Consider the following 15053-nt stretch of genomic DNA (forward strand, 5'->3'; position numbering starts at 1 on the left):
CACGGGAATAAGAGACAAAAAGTTCTCCTTGTAGCGTGGGTCTAACAGTGTTACCAACCAGTAATGATTGTCGGCCAAGATGTTCTTAACGCGAGGGTCACGAGACAGGCAGCTTACCATAAAGTCAGCCATGTGCGCCAGACTCTTAACAGCCAGGACTTCAGTAGCCTGACCAACAAGATGACTGAACATGCTGTCCTCCTCCTCCTCCTCCTCCTCCTCCTCCTCATCTACCCTGTCCTCTGGCCAGCCACGCTGAACCGAGGATATGACTGGTGTGCATGTCATATCCTCAATTTGGCCGGAGAGTTGCTCCATGTCTTCATCCTCCTCCTCGTCATAGTCCTCCACTGCACGTTGTGATGAGACGAGGCTGGGCTGTGTGTTATCACCCACACCCACTACTGTTTCTTGCTGCAACTCATCGCGCTCCGCCTGCAATGCATCATGTTTGTTTTTCAGCAGAGACCGTTTTAGAAGGCAGAGTAGCGGTATGGTGACGCTAATAATGGCGTCATCACCACTCACCATCTTGGTGGAGTCCTCAAAGTTTTGGAGGATGGTACATAGGTCTGACATCCATCTCCACTCCTCAGGTGTTATGTGTGGAGTTTGACCCATTTCCCGACGGCTTAGGTGATGCAGGTACTCAACAACTGCCCTCTTCTGCTCACATATCCTGACCAACATGTGCAGAGTTGAATTCCAACGCGTGGGGACATCACACACCAGTCTGTGAGCCGGAAGATGCAAACGGCGCTGAAAACCGGCAAGGCCGGCTGAAGCAGTAGGTGACTTTCGAAAATGTGCAGACAGGCGGCGAACTTTTACCAGCAGATCAGACAGCTCTGGGTATGACTTTATAAACCGCTGAACCACGAGGTTGAGCACATGGGCCACGCATGGAACATGTGTCAGCTGGCCTCGCCTCAAAGCCGCCACCAGGTTCCGGCCATTGTCACACACGACCTTTCCTGGCTTTAGGTTCAGAGGTGTGAGCCAGTGATCTGCCTGCTGTTTCAGAGCTGTCCACAGCTCTTCTGCATTGTGGGGTTTGTCACCTATGCAGATTAGCTTCAGCACAGCCTGTTGCCGCTTCGCCGAGGCAGTGCTGCAGTGCTTCCAGCTTGTAACTGGTGTGGAGGGCACAGTGGATGAGGATGCGCAGGAGGAGGTGGAGGCTGAAGTGCATGACATTCCGGAGCTGTATTGTGTGGGTGAAACACTGACTGAGGTAGGGCCTGCAAACCTTGGTGTGGGAAGGACGTGTTCCGTCCCTCGCTCAGACTGGGTCCCAGCTTCCACAATATTAACCCAGTGTGCCGTCAACGAGATGTAGCGGCCTTGCCCACAAGCACTTGTCCACGTGTCTGTGGTTAGGTGGACCTTGGGTGAAACAGCGTTGTTCAGGGCACGTGTGATGTTTTGTGACACGTGGTTATGCAACGCGGGGACGGCACACCGGGAGAAATAGTGGCGGCTGGGGACCGAGTAACGTGGGACAGCTGCCGCCATCAGGTCACGGAATGCTTCTGTCTCCACCAGCCTAAAAGGCAACATTTCCAGCGCAAGCAGTCGCGAAATGTTAGCATTTAGAACTGTGGCATGTGGGGTGTTGGCAGTGTATTTGCGCCTGCGTTCAAAGGTTTGCTGAATGGATAACTGAACGCTGCGCTGGGACAAGGACGTGCTTGATGATGGTGTTCTTTCTGCGTAGGCAACTGCAGGTGCAGGAGTGGAGGAGGCTTGTTCGCAGGCAGCATGGACAGGGGATTGGCTCGCATGCACAACCAGCGAAGACGTAGCAGTGACATCAGCAAGCACTGCTCCTCGACTCTGTTGTACTTCCCACAAAGTCGGGTGCTTGGCTGACATGTGCCTGATCATGCTGGTGGTGGTCAGGCTGCTAGTTTTGGTACCCCTGCTGATGCTGGCACGGCAGGTGTTGCAAATGGCCTTTTTTGAATCATCTGGATCCAACTTAAAAAACTGCCAGACTCGGGAAGACCTAACATTTGTACAGGCACCTTGTGTCGTCGTGTTGTTCCGGGGAACGGTTGCCTGACTTCTGCCTGGGGCCACCACCCTGCTTCTTACTGCCTGTTGTGATGCTACGCCTCCCTCCCCCTGTGCACTGCTGTCCTCGCTCTGCATATCCTCCTGCCAGGTTGGGTCAGTTACTGGATCATCCACCACGTCGTCTTCCTCTTCCGCACCCTGCTCCTCCTCCTGACTTCCTGACAATTGTGTCTCATCATCGTCCACCACTTGTTGAGACACGTTGCCAACTTCGTGAGAACGTGGCTGCTCAAATATTTGGCCATCTGTACAGACGATCTCCTCATGACCCACTTCAATATGAGCTGGCGAGAGGCCAGAATGTGTGAATGGAAACGTGAACAGCTCTTCCGAGTGTCCAAGTGTGGGATCATTAATGTCCGAGGAGGACGTGTACTCAGCCTGGTGGTAGGAAGGAGGATCAGGTTCAGAAATGTGCGGTGCAGTATCACGGCTACTGACACTTGACCGTGTGGAAGACAGAGTGTTTGTGGTGGTGCCAATCTGACTGGAAGCATTATCTGCTATCCAACTAACAACCTGTTGACACTGGTCTTGGTTCAAAAGCGGTGTACTGCTGCGGTCCCCAAGAATTTGGGACAGGACGTGCGAGCGACTAGATGTGGCCCTTTGTTGTGGCGAAATTAGAGCTTGCCCACGACCTCGGCCTCTGCCTGCACCACCATCACGTCCACTTCCTTGTTCCTTGCCAATGCCCTTGCGCATTTTGCAATGCTGTGCACTGCTGACGTGTATATTCACTACTTGTGCGTTATATTAAAGTTTCTGGAAATTGCACACAAGTGCACCTGTACGCTGCCACCAACAGGCACACACGTGCGGTTTTAAAAACCAAGCACGGACGCAATAAGAACCTAACAGTTTTTTTTGGGGAGCGACAATTACAGACAAGTCAGACACTATCTGGACTGTTTTACACTGTGTACACCAGCCCCAGATATGATGAAGGCTGGTATACGGTCACCACTACCCTGCCTGCCTGCCTGCCTGTATACTGGTACAATAGTCCTGACAAGGACTCTTCTGGTCACTAGCCTGTATTCAGACCTGGCTATACCCTACCTGTATATAGCAACAATAGTCCTGAGAAGGACTCTGCTACTGTACTCCGACCTGGCTATACCCTGCCTGCCTGTATACAACTAGAATAGTCCTGAGAAGGACTTTTGGTCACACTGTTTGCAGCCCTGCAACTGAAAAAGCTATAAAGGGCCGCAAAGCTTTCCCTGAATCAGCGACACTCTCCCTGCACTGACAGTCTGGATAGCTGTGAGCAGAGCACAGCGCGCCGGCCGATATAAAGGCTCGGTCACGCTGTGCAGGCCGGCCAATCACTGCAATTCCACAACTAACAGGGCTGTGGCATTGCAGTGGTCTGCCAGCCAATCCCTGCATGAGGGCTGGCTCTCAAAAGAGCGCCAACATGCAGAAATGAAGACCACGAGTACAGCACGAGTATCGCGAGATTACTCGGTCCCCGCCGAGCAGCTCGAGTACAGCGATACTCGTGCGAGTACCGAGTAGTGACAAGCATGCTCGCTCATCACTAATGATAACCTGTTCTGCTGGGCTTTGATTTCCTGCACCAAACATTTGATTTCAGCATAAAGATCCAACACCCCCGGTGGTATAGGTTTTGCTGGTGACGATGAGAAAGTGGGCCCTCTTTCTCCCCGTGTCCTGCTTCGCCTGCGCTGTGGAGATTTAGAATCTTTTGCTGCAACCTTTTTATTATGTGAAACCCCTGACTTTTTATTGAGTCCTCTCCTTTCATACAATTTTCTCTTTTGATACAATTTCCACATCTCGTCAGTACTAATCCCGTCTATTTTATCCCAGGGAACACCATCCTTTATCAGGGCCATAAACATATCTCTTCTGGTAACACGGGATCTACGATTTTTACTACTTTTGACGTTGTTACACTGTTCTTCAAAATTAAGCTGACCTCTCTGTTTGGGACCCCAATCTCCCAGACCCCCTAATTGTCGGATCGCCTCCAATGTATTGGAGATGGGTTTCCCAGTGTGATTTACCATTAATGCCATCATGACATGTTTATAAGCTGGAGGGGCATTTCTAATGATACAATTTCTGATAGAAACACTTACAACAACTTGCATGTAATTGTCATATGTACTTGCTGAAATAGCATTTTTCATAGCCTCCTCCTTCAATCTCCGAGCACAATCTTTCAATGTAAACCATGGTTTTTCATTAGGCGGCCAGTCCGCCTCAGATGGGTATTTATGCTGCAATGCCATAGCCACAACATCCATCATACTACACACCACATGTGGTCGCTGAATCATCAAGGAACAAAATGCCTCCTTCACTACAGGCTCATGGCTGAGTTGAACAAACTTTGGGCCATCCACACCATCCAGATGCACTCCATGAGCCCCTGCCTCCCATAATCTGACTATCCAAGTTATCAAAGGTTCATTTGACCTTTGTGAAAAACGATCATGAAGCTGACTGCAATCCTCTACCATATTCCTGTTCTGTTTACCTGTAGCTGTTTCTAAGACTTGTCTATGGTATATAGGATGAACACTTATTGGGTTAAGATGAGGATCAATTTCCTTCTCCCCACTGACATGTTCATCCTCCTGTTCTGGGTCGGTGACGTTTTCAGAATCAGATGAGTTCCATACGTTACCACTAGTGATGAGCGAGCATGCTTGTCACTACTCGGTACTCGCACGAGTATCACTGTACTCGGGCTGCTCGGCGGGGAACGAGTAATCTCGCGATACTCGTGCTTTACTCGTGGTCTTCATTTCTGCATGTTGGCGCTCTTTTGAGAGCCAGCCCTCATGCAGGGATTGGCTGGCAGACCACTGCAATGCCACAGCCCTGTTAGTTGTGGAATTGCAGTGATTGGCCGGCCTGCACAGCGTCACCGAGCCTTTATATAGGCCGGCGCGCTGTGCTCTGCTCACAGCTATTCTGACAGTGAGTGTAGGGAGAGTGTCGCTGATTCAGGGAAAGCTTTGCGGCCCTTTATAGCTTTTTTAGTTGCAGGGCTGCAAACAGTGTGACCAAAAGTCCTTCTCAGGACTATTCTAGTTGTATACAGGCAGGCAGGGTATAGCCAGGTCGGCGTACAGTAGCAGAGTCCTTCTCAGGACTATTGTTGCTATATACAGGCAGGGTATAGCCAGGTCTGAATACAGGCTAGTGACCAAAAGAGTCCTTGTCAGGACTATTGTAGCAGTATACAGGCAGGCAGGCAGGCAGGGTAGTGGTGACCGTATACCAGCCTTCATATCTGGGGCTGGTGTACACAGTGTAAAACAGTCCAGATAGTGTCTGACTTGTCTGTACTGTAATTGTCGCTCCCCAAAAAAACCTGTTAGGTTATTATTGCGTCCGTGCTTGGTTTTTAAAACCGCACGTGTGTGCCTGTTGGTGGCAGCGTACAGGTGCACTGGTGTGCGTTTACCAAACTATTATATAACGCACAAGTGTAGTGTATAATACACGTCAGTCAGCAGTGGCTGATAGTGTCAGAGTTCTTAATTTTTGCTCCTAAAACCTGTGTTAGGTTATTATTGCGTCCGTGCTTGGTTTTTAAAACCGCACGTGTGTGCCTGTTGGTGGCAGCGTACAGGTGCACTGGTGTGCGTTTACCAAACTATTATATAACGCACAAGTGTAGTGTGTATAATACACGTCAGTCAGCAGTGGCTGATAGTGTCAGAGTTCTTAATTTTTGCTCCTAAAACCTGTGTTAGGTTATTATTGCGTCCGTGCTTGGTTTTTAAAACCGCACGTGTGTGCCTGTTGGTGGCAGCGTACAGGTGCACTGGTGTGCGTTTACCAAACTATTATATAACGCACAAGTGTAGTGTATAATACACGTCAGTCAGCAGTGGCTGATAGTGTCAGAGTTCTTAATTTTTGCTCCTAAAACCTGTGTTAGGTTATTATTGCGTCCGTGCTTGGTTTTTAAAACCGCACGTGTGTGCCTGTTGGTGGCAGCGTACAGGTGCACTGGTGTGCGTTTACCAAACTATTATATAACGCACAAGTGTAGTGTATAATACACGTCAGTCAGCAGTGGCTGATAGTGTCAGAGTTCTTAATTTTTGCTCCTAAAACCTGTGTTAGGTTATTATTGCGTCCGTGCTTGGTTTTTAAAACCGCACGTGTGTGCCTGTTGGTGGCAGCGTACAGGTGCACTGGTGTGCGTTTACCAAACTATTATATAACGCACAAGTGTAGTGTATAATACACGTCAGTCAGCAGTGGCTGATAGTGTCAGAGTTCTTAATTTTTGCTCCTAAAACCTGTGTTAGGTTATTATTGCGTCCGTGCTTGGTTTTTAAAACCGCACGTGTGTGCCTGTTGGTGGCAGCGTACAGGTGCACTGGTGTGCGTTTACCAAACTATTATATAACGCACAAGTGTAGTGTATAATACACGTCAGTCAGCAGTGGCTGATAGTGTCAGAGTTCTTAATTTTTGCTCCTAAAACCTGTGTTAGGTTATTATTGCGTCCGTGCTTGGTTTTTAAAACCGCACGTGTGTGCCTGTTGGTGGCAGCGTACAGGTGCACTGGTGTGCGTTTACCAAACTATTATATAACGCACAAGTGTAGTGTATAATACACGTCAGTCAGCAGTGGCTGATAGTGTCAGAGTTCTTAATTTTTGCTCCTAAAACCTGTGTTAGGTTATTATTGCGTCCGTGCTTGCATTTAAAAACCGCACGTGTGTGCCTGTCGGTGGCAGCGTACAGGTGCACTTGTGTGCAATTTCCAGAAACTTTGATATAACGCACAAGTAGTGAATATACACGTCAGCAGTGCACAGCATTGCAAAATGCGCAAGGGCATTGGCAAGGAACAAGGAAGTGGACGTGATGGTGGTGCAGGCAGAGGCCGAGGTCGTGGGCAAGCTCTAATTTCGCCACAACAAAGGGCCACATCTAGTCGCTCGCACGTCCTGTCCCAAATTCTTGGGGACCGCAGCAGTACACCGCTCTTGAACCAAGACCAGTGTCAACAGGTTGTTAGTTGGATAGCGGATAATGCTTCCAGTCAGATTGGCACCACCACAAACACTGTCTTCCACACGGTCAAGTGTCAGTAGCCGTGATACTGCACCGCACATTTCTGAACCTGATCCTCCTTCCTACCACCAGGCTGAGTACACGTCCTCCTCGGACATTAATGATCCCACACTTGGACACTCGGAAGAGCTGTTCACGTTTCCATTCACACATTCTGGCCTCTCGCCAGCTCATATTGAAGTGGGTCATGAGGAGATCGTCTGTACAGATGGCCAAATATTTGAGCAGCCACGTTCTCACGAAGTTGGCAACGTGTCTCAACAAGTGGTGGACGATGATGAGACACAATTGTCAGCAAGTCAGGAGGAGGAGCAGGGTGCGGAAGAGGAAGACGACGTGGTGGATGATCCAGTAACTGACCCAACCTGGCAGGAGGATATGCAGAGCGAGGACAGCAGTGCACAGGGGGAGGGAGGCGTAGCATCACAACAGGCAGTAAGAAGCAGGGTGGTGGCCCCAGGCAGAAGTCAGGCAACCGTTCCCCGGAACAACACGACGACACAAGGTGCCTGTACAAATGTTAGGTCTTCACGAGTCTGGCAGTTTTTTAAGTTGGATCCAGATGATTCAAAAAAGGCCATTTGCAACACCTGCCGTGCCAGCATCAGCAGGGGTACCAAAACTAGCAGCCTGACCACCACCAGCATGATCAGGCACATGTCAGCCAAGCACCCGACTTTGTGGGAAGTACAACAGAGTCGAGGAGCAGTGCTTGCTGATGTCACTGCTACGTCTTCGCTGGTTGTGCATGCGAGCCAATCCTCTGTCCATGCTGCCTGCGAACAAGCCTCCTCCACTCCTGCACCTGCAGTTGCCTACGCAGAAAGAACACCATCATCAAGCACGTCCTTGTCCCAGCGCAGCGTTCAGTTATCCATTCAGCAAACCTTTGAACGCAGGCGCAAATACACTGCCAACACCCCACATGCCACAGTTCTAAATGCTAACATTTCGCGACTGCTTGCGCTGGAAATGTTGCCTTTTAGGCTGGTGGAGACAGAAGCATTCCGTGACCTGATGGCGGCAGCTGTCCCACGTTACTCGGTCCCCAGCCGCCACTATTTCTCCCGGTGTGCCGTCCCCGCGTTGCATAACCACGTGTCACAAAACATCACACGTGCCCTGAACAACGCTGTTTCACCCAAGGTCCACCTAACCACAGACACGTGGACAAGTGCTTGTGGGCAAGGCCGCTACATCTCGTTGACGGCACACTGGGTTAATATTGTGGAAGCTGGGACCCAGTCTGAGCGAGGGACGCAACACGTCCTTCCCACACCAAGGTTTGCAGGCCCTACCTCAGTCAGTGTTTCACCCACACTCTACAGCTCCGGAATGTCATGCTCTTCAGCCTCCTCCTCCTCCTGCGCATCCTCATCCACTGTGCCCTCCACACCAGTCACAAGCTGGAAGCACTGCAGCACTGCCTCGGCGAAGCGGCAACAGGCTGTGCTGAAGCTAATCTGCATAGGTGACAAACCCCACAATGCAGAAGAGCTGTGGACAGCTCTGAAACAGCAGGCAGATCACTGGCTCACACCTCTGAACCTAAAGCCAGGAAAGGTCGTTTGTGACAATGGCCGGAACCTGGTGGCGGCTTTGAGGCGAGGCCAGCTGACACATGTTCCATGCGTGGCCCATGTGCTCAACCTCGTGGTTCAGCGGTTTATAAAGTCATACCCAGAGCTGTCTGATCTGCTGGTAAAAGTTCGCCGCCTGTCTGCACATTTTCGAAAGTCACCTACTGCTTCAGCCGGCCTTGCCGGCTTTCAGCGCCGTTTGCATCTTCCGGCTCACAGACTGGTGTGTGATGTCCCCACGCGTTGGAATTCAACTCTGCACATGTTGGTCAGGATATGTGAGCAGAAGAGGGCAGTTGTTGAGTACCTGCATCACCTAAGCCGTCGGGAAATGGGTCAAACTCCACACATAACACCTGAGGAGTGGAGATGGATGTCAGACCTATGTACCATCCTCCAAAACTTTGAGGACTCCACCAAGATGGTGAGTGGTGATGACGCCATTATTAGCGTCACCATACCGCTACTCTGCCTTCTAAAACGGTCCCTGCTGAAAAACAAACATGATGCATTGCAGGCGGAGCGCGATGAGTTGCAGCAAGAAACAGTAGTGGGTGTGGGTGATAACACACAGCCCAGCCTCGTCTCATCACAACGTGCAGTGGAGGACTATGACGAGGAGGAGGATGAAGACATGGAGCAACTCTCCGGCCAAATTGAGGATATGACATGCACACCAGTCATATCCTCGATTCAGCGTGGCTGGCCAGAGGACAGGGTAGATGAGGAGGAGGAGGAGGAGGAGGAGGAGGAGGAGGAGGACAGCATGTTCAGTCATCTTGTTGGTCAGGCTACTGAAGTCCTGGCTGTTAAGAGTCTGGCGCACATGGCTGACTTTATGGTAAGCTGCCTGTCTCGTGACCCTCGCGTTAAGAACATCTTGGCCGACAATCATTACTGGTTGGTAACACTGTTAGACCCACGCTACAAGGAGAACTTTTTGTCTCTTATTCCCGTGGAGGAGAGGTCAACCAAAATGCAGCAGTTTCGGAAGGCCATACTCACGGAAGTAGGCAAAGCATTCCCCTCACAAAACGCTAGCGGCATAGGTCAGGAATCAGTGGACAACCGAGGCGTACAGCCGAGAGAGGCACAAGTCCAATCCGCCAGAGGTAGGGGAACAGTCTTTAAGATGTGGGACAGTTTTCTCAGCCCCTCACGTACCACAGCCCCTGAGGTGCGGGGTAGTGCCACAAGAAATCCTAAGTTTGCCCAGATGCTGAAGGAGTACCTTGCAGATCGAACAACTGTACTCCGACATTCCTCTGTGCCTTACAATTATTGGGTATCCAAGCTGGACACGTGGCATGAATTGGCTCTCTACGCCTTGGAAGTCCTGGCCTGCCCTGCTGCTAGCGTTTTGTCAGAGCGTGTTTTTAGTGCCGCAGGTGGAATCATTACAGATAAACGCACCCGCCTGTCAACTGAAAATGCTGACAGGCTGACTCTGATAAAGATGAACAAGGGTTGGATTGGGCCAGACTTCACCACACCACCAGCAAATGAGAGCGGAGTTTAAAGTTTGCCATGTACCTCCACTCACCCATGGGTACACTTCTCGACTTTGGATAATCGCTGGACTGCTCCTCCTTCTCCTCATGCGCCATCATGATGACCGTTACAATAGTTAGGTCTTTGTTTCAGGTATACCCCCAGTGGTAAATTTTTTCGCCCATTCTTTGCAGAATGGACATTACAACGACAGGAGACCCGCTCCTTTGCAATGGGAACAATGTTTTGAGGCCCTCATGCACGTCTCTACCCAGGGACAACGTGGAGCCTCCCAATTTTTGGCTGCCCTGCCTAAGGGCTATACTGAAATACACCCACTTCCTTACAATGGGCACTTCAGGTTTACAGGCCATCATGCACGTCTCTATCCAGGGACAATGTGGAGCCTCCCAATTTTTGGCTGCCCTGGCAAAGGGCTATACTGAAATACACCCACTTCCTTACAATGGGCACTTCAGGTTTACAGGCCATCATGCACGTCTCTATCCAGGGACAATGTGGAGCCTCCCAATTTTTGGCTGCCCTGGCAAAGGGCTATACTGAAATAGACCCACTTCCTTAAAATGGACACTTAATGTTTTGAGGCCATCATGCACGTCTCTACCCAGGGACAATGTGGAGCCTCCCAATTTTTGGCTGCCCTGGCAAAGGGCTATACTGAAATACACCCACTTCCTTACAATGGGCACTTCAGGTTTACAGGCCATCATGCACGTCTCTATCCAGGGACAATGTGGAGCCTCCCAATTTTTGGCTGCCCTGGCAAAGGGCTATACTGAAATAGACCCACTTCCTTACAATGGGCACTTCAGGTTTACAGGCCATCATGCACGTCTCTATCCAGGGACAATGTGGAGCCTCCCAATTTTTGGCTGCCCTGGCAAAGGGCTATACTGAAATAGACCCACTTCCTTACAATGGGCACTTCAGGTTTACAGGCCATCATGCACGTCTCTATCCAGGGACAATGTGGAGCCTCCCAATTTTTGGCTGCCCTGGCAAAGGGCTATACTGAAATAGACCCACTTCCTTACAATGGGCACTTCAGGTTTACAGGCCATCATGCACGTCTCTATCCAGGGACAATGTGGAGCCTCCCAATTTTTGGCTGCCCTGGCAAAGGGCTATACTGAAATAGACCCACTTCCTTACAATGGGCACTTCAGGTTTACAGGCCATCATGCACGTCTCTATCCAGGGACAATGTGGAGCCTCCCAATTTTTGGCTGCCCTGGCAAAGGGCTATACTGAAATAGACCCACTTCCTTACAATGGGCACTTCAGGTTTACAGGCCATCATGCACGTCTCTATCCAGGGACAATGTGGAGCCTCCCAATTTTTGGCTGCCCTGGCAAAGGGCTATACTGAAATAGACCCACTTCCTTACAATGGGCACTTCAGGTTTACAGGCCATCATGCACGTCTCTATCCAGGGACAATGTGGAGCCTCCCAATTTTTGGCTGCCCTGGCAAAGGGCTATACTGAAATAGACCCACTTCCTTACAATGGGCACTTCAGGTTTACAGGCCATCATGCACGTCTCTATCCAGGGACAATGTGGAGCCTCCCAATTTTTGGCTGCCCTGGCAAAGGGCTATACTGAAATAGACCCACTTCCTTACAATGGGCACTTCAGGTTTACAGGCCATCATGCACGTCTCTATCCAGGGACAATGTGGAGCCTCCCAATTTTTGGCTGCCCTGGCAAAGGGCTATACTGAAATAGACCCACTTCCTTACAATGGGCACTTCAGGTTTACAGGCCATCATGCACGTCTCTATCCAGGGACAATGTGGAGCCTCCCAATTTTTGGCTGCCCTGGCAAAGGGCTATACTGAAATAGACCGACTTCCTTACAATGGGCACTTCAGGTTTACAGGCCATCATGCACGTCTCTATCCAGGGACAATGTGGAGCCTCCCAATTTTTGGCTGCCCTGGCAAAGGGCTATACTGAAATAGACCCACTTCCTTACAATGGGCACTTCAGGTTTACAGGCCATCATGCACGTCTCTATCCAGGGACAATGTGGAGCCTCCCAATTTTTGGCTGCCCTGGCAAAGGGCTATACTGAAATAGACCCACTTCCTTACAATGGGCACTTCAGGTTTACAGGCCATCATGCACGTCTCTATCCAGGGACAATGTGGAGCCTCCCAATTTTTGGCTGCCCTGGCAAAGGGCTATACTGAAATAGACCCACTTCCTTACAATGGGCACTTCAGGTTTACAGGCCATCATGCACGTCTCTATCCAGGGACAATGTGGAGCCTCCCAATTTTTGGCTGCCCTGGCAAAGGGCTATACTGAAATAGACCCACTTCCTTACAATGGGCACTTCAGGTTTACAGGCCATCATGCACGTCTCTATCCAGGGACAATGTGGAGCCTCCCAATTTTTGGCTGCCCTGGCAAAGGGCTATACTAAAATAGACCCACTTCCTTACAATGGGCACTTCAGGTTTACAGGCCATCATGCACGTCTCTATCCAGGGACATTGGTGAACCTCACAATTTTGGACTGCCCTGGCAAAGGAAAATACTACAAAGACTCACTTCCTCAAAATGGGCACATTAGACTCAAGAGGCCTTCATGTACGTCTCTTCTCAGGGACATCGGAGTGCCACACAATGTTTTCACGTAAAATCTTTCATGTATTAATCTCAAAAAGTAACATACACCAGCTCTATCTCACTATTGGGTGTGTGCCCTTAACATTTCTGCCATGAAAAATCATTTTGGGGTCATTTTGGAAGGTTTTCTGGTGAGTCCGTAAAAATGGCGTAAAACGCGGACAAAATTGTTCACAGCTGTGACTTTTGAGTGATAAATGCTTCAAGGGGTCTTCCCCATGCTGTTGCCATGTCATTTGAGCACTCTTCTGAGACTTTTGTGCCATTTTTAGGGTTTCTCCATGCTGCCGGGAGGTCATTTCACAAAAATACTCGAGTCTCCCATAGGATAACATTGGGCTCGTTGCTCGGGCCGAGTACACGAGTATCTTGGGAGGCTCGGCCCGAGCTTCGAGCACCCGAGCTTTTTAGTACTCGCTCATCACTAGTTACCACTCCACTCATCTGAGTTCCCCTCTGACCCCGCTTTGGCTATGGCCAAAGCTCCTTCCTTTCTATTCTCCTTCCCTCTCTTCTTTCTGCATTTATACTGCTCTATACATACAGCAGACTTGTCTGCATCATGCTGATAGCCATCACATTTGTCCACTGACAACTTATTCTGACACTGTGCTGTGACCAATGCAGTCTGGACCTCACACAACTGTCTCTCTAATTCCTGAACTTTTGTTACCATACGTATCTTTTCCTCATGCTGTTTTCTATATGCAGACAACAGGATCCATCCACGCCTACCAACAGCGCCCAATTCTTTACCTTTTTCCACTTTCACTTTCTGCAAGCATTCAACCACATCAACAGGTTCAGCATTTTTCAAACATTTGTCCCATGGTTCACTCAAACCAACACTATGCGACCACTTGGTTGCCAAAATATCATAGGGACTCTGTTCCCAACCTGGAATCTCAATGCATTCACTCACATCCACTTTTTTCTTAAAAAGAGGCATATTTTACGCAATATCATACTAACAAAAATACTCAAAGCCTTCTGCGTATATCCTGCCGACTACGCCAAATGTTTTGCTAATATTTTTAGCACTAAAGTTCAGATACGGCTTTAAAGAAGGCAAATAAGTAATTTTATTATAAAGGTTAATATGAAATACAAACTTAAAGGAAAGGTATGATATTGCGTACACTTTTGTATAATCAACATACAAAGGTTAAGTACAGTTAAATACTTACGATCACCAAGGAGCTTTGGACACCATCTGCCTGGAACATTAAGAATCAGAAGCACACCAAGGACAGAGAACTCCTGGAAAACCCCAACACTGACCGGACGTCTCGGTACAGGAAACATGAGCTTCTGTCCTTGCTATACTTATCTGATCTTAAATAGAGGTTTGTACAATAATTACAAGCCTTAAAGTTAATGTGTTGTAGTCTTATTGATCCATGCCCTTTGATGGCCAGTCATTGGGCATAGATGAATCAGAGATACACCACACATCAGGCAATGGGGTAATAAACCCACAGACATTCAAATCTCCCAAGAATACACATCAGGTATTTGAGCTAGGTAAATGGATATATTGTCTGTGTATATAGCAAACACCTAAAACATCAGATTGTTGAACTAAAGTAAATCATAGTTTCAATTTCAATGGATAGCAAACACACAAAACCATCAGATATTTGATGTAAGTAAATCATAAGGTTTCTGTTACAATGGTATATTGTCTGTCTGTATATTCAAGACAAACACACAGAAATCCTTAAGTATATACAAGATTTTGTAACCAAGTACACTTTGTCTGTCTGACTAATCAATATGTTATAGTATAACAATGTATAGACTCAAAAAAATAGCCATTTTTATATTTGCAATACACAGAGGGAGAGCGCAGTGTCCCCTCCTCCGCCCGCGACAACTTGGCGTCACGAACAGGATCTTACCGCTCTGCCGTTGGGTAGAGGTGCGCCTTGTTACCACCGGAGGTGTCCGGCCGGAAAATTCCAGAAGCCACCATCTTTGGCGCAAAAAGTTTCCGCTCGAGCGTCTTCTCGAGTAGTGGAGGCGCGAAGGCCAAAACCCCGCCCCGATAGAGGAGGGGCCGGAAAGAGGCTAAGGGGGACGGAAACAAGATGTCTGCGCCCGACGGAGCCGCTGGAGGAGCGGTGGTCGCAGCCGCAGTGGCACCCGTGGATGGGAATGGGCCTG

Source organism: Anomaloglossus baeobatrachus, chromosome 6 (genome assembly GCF_048569485.1).
Source record: "Anomaloglossus baeobatrachus isolate aAnoBae1 chromosome 6, aAnoBae1.hap1, whole genome shotgun sequence".
Lineage (NCBI taxonomy): Eukaryota > Metazoa > Chordata > Amphibia > Anura > Aromobatidae > Anomaloglossus > Anomaloglossus baeobatrachus.